At 36.5% G+C, this 6,368-nt stretch overlaps 1 long non-coding RNA gene across 1 annotated transcript; it reads left to right on the top strand.

The window, feature by feature from the left end:
* The first annotated feature begins 252 nt into the window (after positions 1 to 252).
* LOC148085919 (uncharacterized) lies at positions 253 to 4,211 on the top strand. Its single transcript, XR_015710447.1, has 3 exons — positions 253 to 363; positions 2,444 to 2,673; positions 3,663 to 4,211. It is a non-coding gene; the product is annotated as an uncharacterized LOC148085919 (long non-coding RNA).
* The last annotated feature ends 2,157 nt before the right edge of the window (positions 4,212 to 6,368 follow it).

Genomic DNA, 6,368 nt, shown 5'->3' with positions numbered 1-6,368 from the left:
TGATGTTGCCTGTTATATCATTACCTTTGAGCCAGGTGGATTTATTTATGTGTTCTTATTTTATTTTGATTTATTTTTTATTTTTTATGAAAAAATTGATGTATTTTCTGTGGCTAATTTGAAAGAAAAAAACAATTTCCTGAAGGAGACCTCCAGAGGGATCAATAAAGTTCTACCTTGCCTTACCTTATTTCCTCTGGGGAATTTCTAAACTCAGCAGGTTCCCTTTAACAAACCAGTCAAACTTGAAGACACACCCAGCGTGACTGTAACCTTGCGCCCAACTCTGTTGTTACATGAAACACAAGTTGTGTTGAGGACATATACCAACAGACAGCAGGGCAACTCTAAAAGCAGAAAAGGGTAAGACCCGTCCTCATTTTCTCTTCTCTTAATGGCCCTCTTTCATTCCCTTTCCACGTTGCTTCAGCCGGGTGATGGAATTTCATTACTTATGATGGAAAACCGATGGAGTTTTGAAAGTGGAATGAGAAGGGAAGGTGCACTTAAAACGCCACTTTACAATCCAGATGCCGGTAATCAAATTTACTGTCAGTGGGAATAAATGCGCAGCCGCGGGACGGCACAGATAGGATGTTATTTTTTGGCAACAGGGTTATCACTTATTACCCGGTAATGCCCGCTTGTAGCAGGTGGATCACTCAGTTAAAGAAGGGGCTTCCACTCCCGTAGAGGAAGGAGTGATCATCGCCGAGGAAGAATTGTTAATCTGTCATATCGATGTGACATCACCCTTCACTCTGATCTCTTAAAGATTCACACTTTGAGGGGACGCCTTCACTTTTTATCAGATTTAAAAACACCTTAAGTATTGGTTTGGATCCTAAGAAAGAAAACCAAATCTCAGAATTGGGGACAGGGAGGAAGCTGGAATGTTGCTGAGCCAGTTTTTCTTCTTCAACTTTCTATTAGATTTAGGGTGGAAATTCGCACACGCATTAGAATAACTGGTTGAACTAGGCTGAGGGTGAAAACTGCTTCTCCTCCAGAAAAGAGCTTTAAGAGTAATATTTATGGTTAAAAAAGATCACTGTGTAAATGTTCTATCATGAAAAAGCTTAAGTCAATAGAGAGAGAAACACTGTTAGAAATGTAGAGAGAAAGAAAAAGAAAATTAATCACTTTAGGGAATTTCCATTAAATTGAAAAGACTTTACGGGGAGTTAAGATTTTACCAAAATGATTAAAATCTTTTTACATATTCAAATCAACAATCGAAGACATGTTTCTGACATTAAATGTTCATCTCTAAGAACCTCCTGGAGAAGTATATAAAACGTTGAAGGACACAGGATTGGAAATACACATGAGGATGTATACATATATTCAGAAATGTGTCATTAGTGGAATAGCTGAAAAACTAAAAAAAAACAAAAAAAAACAACATTTATAACACCAGGCATAAGGAAACAAACTAGTATAGTTGTTATAATGTTAATAGATTAAAAACAAGAAAGTTAATTAAGTAACTAGATATTTTGTTCAGTAAAATATAAAAGTGATAAAAGAAAGAAGAGCTGTCCGTCTCTTTTTAACCTCTAAAAACATGTTTGATTAAAATTCGAAATTGCACATTATACCTGTACAGTGACTGCAAAACATAAAATGTGTATTTTTTATTAATCATAGATGTACCGTAGACCAGACCAGGGCCACATACGGCCCTTTGACCGTATACATGCGGCCCTCAAGAGGTCAAAGTAGAACATGAACTTTTTTCAGACAGCGGACAATTTCAATTTCTTATTTAGGTTTATTATTGTATTAACTCTAAATAAAGTTGTTGTTTTTTACTTTTGTGAAAATGTCTCACCCCTCAAATTAAAAGGAGCAAATACTGACATCATATTTAGAGGAAATGGTTATTTTTCTATCAGTTTCTTTTACTCAATACTTTTATACATATGTTAGGTTTACTTTATGTTGATATTTCTTTCTTTACCTTGCTTTGTTTTTTAAAGTTTACTATCATATTTTAGCTCTTTGCTCCTCTCTTTTGGATTGACGGCCCCTCACAACAGTCACGTTATATTATGTAGCCCTAGAGGAAATTTGATTGACCAACCCTGTCGTAGACTTATATACATGACAGGGTGAGATTTAATGAATTTAATGTACTAGCAAAATAATGACCATTTCTACAAGTTTTACACATGTTAATCCTGAAATAAACTTTATTTAGTGATGGACAACTTTTTTTTTTATGTCAACACTTTTGCCACAAGGATAATGTGAAACTATGTTGTTTTTCATTACTCTTGCTGAGCTAATGTAGCTTCCTTATTTAGAAAAATGTGAATTTTAAATTGCTCATTTTTAGTTTTAATGGGAAGGTTTTCTCTAAATCAACGAACATCCATCCTTGTATGAGATTTGAGGAACCACAATCGTTGTTGGGATAAAGCATCTCCCTCTCTTTTAGACTACACAACATGGGGAAATACGCAGAAGACGAGTGGGACGATGAGGTTGACGCCCCCCGACAAACTCAGCCGGAGAAGCACCAGACCACGGAGAGCAGGAGCTCGGAGAGCAAGTGTCCCACGTGCTGCTTGAAGACTCGAAACTGTCTGATGAGCGGAGAATGCGGCAGATGCCTTCAGATCTCCAGTGTGATCGCCTTCTGCGGCATGTGCATCCGCATGTTTATCTGTAAGTTGCTGCTTAGTCGACAAATTATTTTCATTTGCCATTCAGGGAATGTGTTTGAGCTGTCGAGGATCATTTTTATCTTAATCGACCGAGCAGCTTTATTAGTCTGAAACCGCCTAGAGTGCAAAGAAAATGTTATCTAAGCAAGAGTTCATGTATTCTCTGAAGTAAAGGCAAGTACAGAAATTATTTAAAGATATTAAGACATAAATGACATTTTAATGGATTACTTTCTAAAGTTATGACATTGTGGAAAGAAACATTTCCTTCAAAGTTTCTAAAAGGTAAGTAAAAGGTTTTTGTCACATTTATGCCAGATTTTCTTTAATATTTACGATCAATTTTTTACTTAATCTCATATAATACAAAACTAGACAACTAGACTTTTTCAGGTGAATGTGACTCTAATGCATCTGATGAGACAGGTTTTATTTGTAGACATAGTATATAATGATTTTCGGTGCATTATTCTCAAACAGAACACAAAAAGATACTTACAGAAAATGTAGAAGTACCAAATTAATTTGACCCCCCCCCCCTCATTTTTTCAAAACAATTTCAATGTTTGCCTTTTTTATAACATCGTCACAGTGGCTCAGCTTTACCATGGAGTTTAACTTCCTGTATCTTCCATAAATAATCTTCTTATTTTATTTTTTTTTGTTTAAAGTAGAGATTCATTTTTTTTAGTAACAACAGTTTTGCTTCTCATAACTCACCATTTGGAGCTTGATGGCTCTTTTGGTCGCATCTGTATTTCGCATTAAAAACTACATTTAGTTTTAAAAAAATAACATAAACCTACAACTTTAAAAAAACATTTATTTGCCGAGATACTTTAAATTCTTCTGACAGTTACAAGGACATATTTATATTTATACCATTGCTTAAACAGATCTAATGAGGCTTCTAAAAAAAGGCCCACCTAATGTGTGCATCTTATTTTTCCTTTCTTGTGACTTCCTAAATCTGTTTTCTTTTAATTACAGAAACTTCCATCGGATCTTCTGAAGAATGGACGAGCACACCTTCAGCTGCAGCCCCTTTTTAACTATGTAGGAAAAATAAACAAATTAAATGTATAATTAAAAAAAAATGTGTTTGACATTCGATGAATGCAATGTCAAAATCCTCATGATTGTTGCTAATTTAAGTCAATATAAACATGTAAGATATCTTTTTAATGAAATAGAGGTTTGTCGAATATTGCAATATAATTTCTTGTTAATAATAAGAAGAACAGTGTTGTTATAAGTGTATATTCATAAAGTATTTTCAATGTTTCAATTAAAATGTGTGTGAAATATATAAGTTGGTGAGTGTCAAGAAGGTGAAGACTTGAAAATGTATCCGACCGTTTCATAATCAGTCCGAGTCAACACCAGAAGCTGAGTCACTCAAGGGGTCACACACAAGATCCAATATTCAGGCGGGCTGTAAATGATGTGCTGGATAATTACATTTGACAGCAGCCAGAAAATGAGAGTGGAAACTCAGCTGGATGTGGAAAAGAAACCAAAAAATTTGAGAAGCACATGACACACTATTAAAAAAATCTTCTTATCATATTGAAAAGTGGGTCTTTACCTCCTTCTCCAACATCCTCTGTTGTGATATGTACTTCCTCCACATGTATTCAACCCATCTAAGTCCGGTCTTACCAAACACACACACACACACATATATATATATACATACTGTATATATATATGTATATATCATAAAATGTCTCCATGTGAAACTTGGCTTTTCCTGTCTCTCCCAATGTAAGGCATCTTCTAACTATACTTCCTGTCAGTGTGTCAAGCTCTTACATTACTTATAATGTTCCTCCTGTTTCAGTGACAGCTTTTCATTGTAGCTTATTATTTCATGAGAGTTCTCATGAGAGACACCTTTCTGGAGTATGGTCTAGATGTGCTTTTGTGGGTTTAGTCCGGTTTCTACCCACAGTCGTATAACAAACAGTGGTCGTCTCTAGGTGTGGGTGTGTTGGTCACAGTTTGTTGGTTCCTGTATTCCCTGGTGACCTGTTGTACTCTCGTCCTAAAGGTTGTATCTCATTAGCAGACGTCTCGCGACTCAGAGACAAAAAGTTTTCTCGTATTCTCACCACATGTCTCAGAGACAACCTACTTACATGTTGCGACTTCACTGAGACGGCCAAGAAAACGTCTTTCTATGTAATGTCTCCAGTAGTCACGGAGGATATCCTCGCTGTTTTTGGTCTCAAGAAGGTCGCGGAGAGGTTTCAGTTACATCTCAGACATGTCTACCCGGTGAAGGACAAAGTAAGTATCCGCGACGTCGCCACAACTCAACTGAATCTACAAGACCTAATAGAAAACATCTACTAATTTGAAAACTTCTCCAACTAGTCTTCAAAAAAATTGGAACATTTTGTTCGAATTCCCTGCAACAACAAGGTCCCAAACTAGTCTCCAGGAAGGACCCCTAAGAAACTAGGACATGCCTCAGCCTCTGAGACCTTGATAAGGGAATAAACAGTAGAATATGAATGAATAAGAGGCATATGGTTCAGTTGAGATGATCCTGTTGCCATTTTTACTACCTTTGAATATTCTTCACTGTCACCAATAATTCAAATAAATGCCATCACAAAATGTGTTCATAGTTTTTAGGATGGAAAAGGTTCTTTTGATCCTTCAAACATCTACTTGGGTCTTAGGAACAGTTAACACAGTTAACATTCAGCAGTTTGTTTTTGTCCAAGTCATGAATCTTCAGAACGTGGTCAAGAACATTCTCCAGATTCTACCTCTACCTTTACTCGAATGCTACCAGCTCTAATCTTCTGTAACCAAGGCAACCATCCAAACCATCCTGGTATCACTGTCAGCAAATTCTAAGATAACATATGTTGTTTGTTTTTTTTCCACGGGTGAGTATGCGGTGACAAGCGGTTGTAATGTTGATTTAGCCAAGGTTACTAGAATTTGGTGCAATACAAATATATCAAGAGACTCAATGACATTGATTTAGTAGAACCATTACTCAGGAGGTTGGTTGGTGCCATCCGTAAATGAGAGCACAGCGGGAAACAGCTAACTTGCCAGTGGACCTGTCAACCAATCAGTGAACTAGCTGAGAACTAACGTAAGTGACAATGTTAGCGCAGCTTACCAGGAGGAAAATAAATCGCATTTAATTTCTGGTGCTTGGCAGTCATACTTTAGTGTATTTTAGCAGGAATTAGATTCAACAAATTAAATAAGAATACTCTTCTGTTGCTTTCATTTTACTTCTTTTACCCCTCTTTGTAATTTCATTCTTAATTCCTCCACGATGGCCTTTTTAGCTTCACCATTGTGTCAGGCCAAACATCACAAGAGTGAGGTGACATTTCCAGCAGACAGATTAGAGGCTCTCTCCAATTAATCTAGCTTTCCTTTCTGAGTTAAATAGACAATCAAGCAAAGGCAAAATGTCAGTGAAACAAACGAGGAGTCGCCACCGTGCTGACAATTACTGCCAAGCGTTTCAAAAAAAGCCAATATGTTGAAGCGGGAACGATGGGTCAAATGAATAGAGAACCAGTAGTGATATTAAAGAGTGTGAAGGAAACTGCAGACATTTAGGTCTGGTATAAATGTAGAACAGTTTATCTATTTGTATAAAGTAGGAGGATGAAAACTAGCTTGTCGACTACTGACTCTAATTGAGTGTTTTAGGGC

The sequence above is a fragment of the Callionymus lyra genome, chromosome 2 (genome assembly GCF_982586985.1).
Source record: "Callionymus lyra chromosome 2, fCalLyr1.hap1.1, whole genome shotgun sequence".
Classification (NCBI taxonomy): domain Eukaryota; kingdom Metazoa; phylum Chordata; class Actinopteri; order Syngnathiformes; family Callionymidae; genus Callionymus; species Callionymus lyra.
The sequence above is the reverse complement of the archived record's forward strand: the minus strand, read 5'-3'. Positions and strand labels throughout refer to the sequence as shown.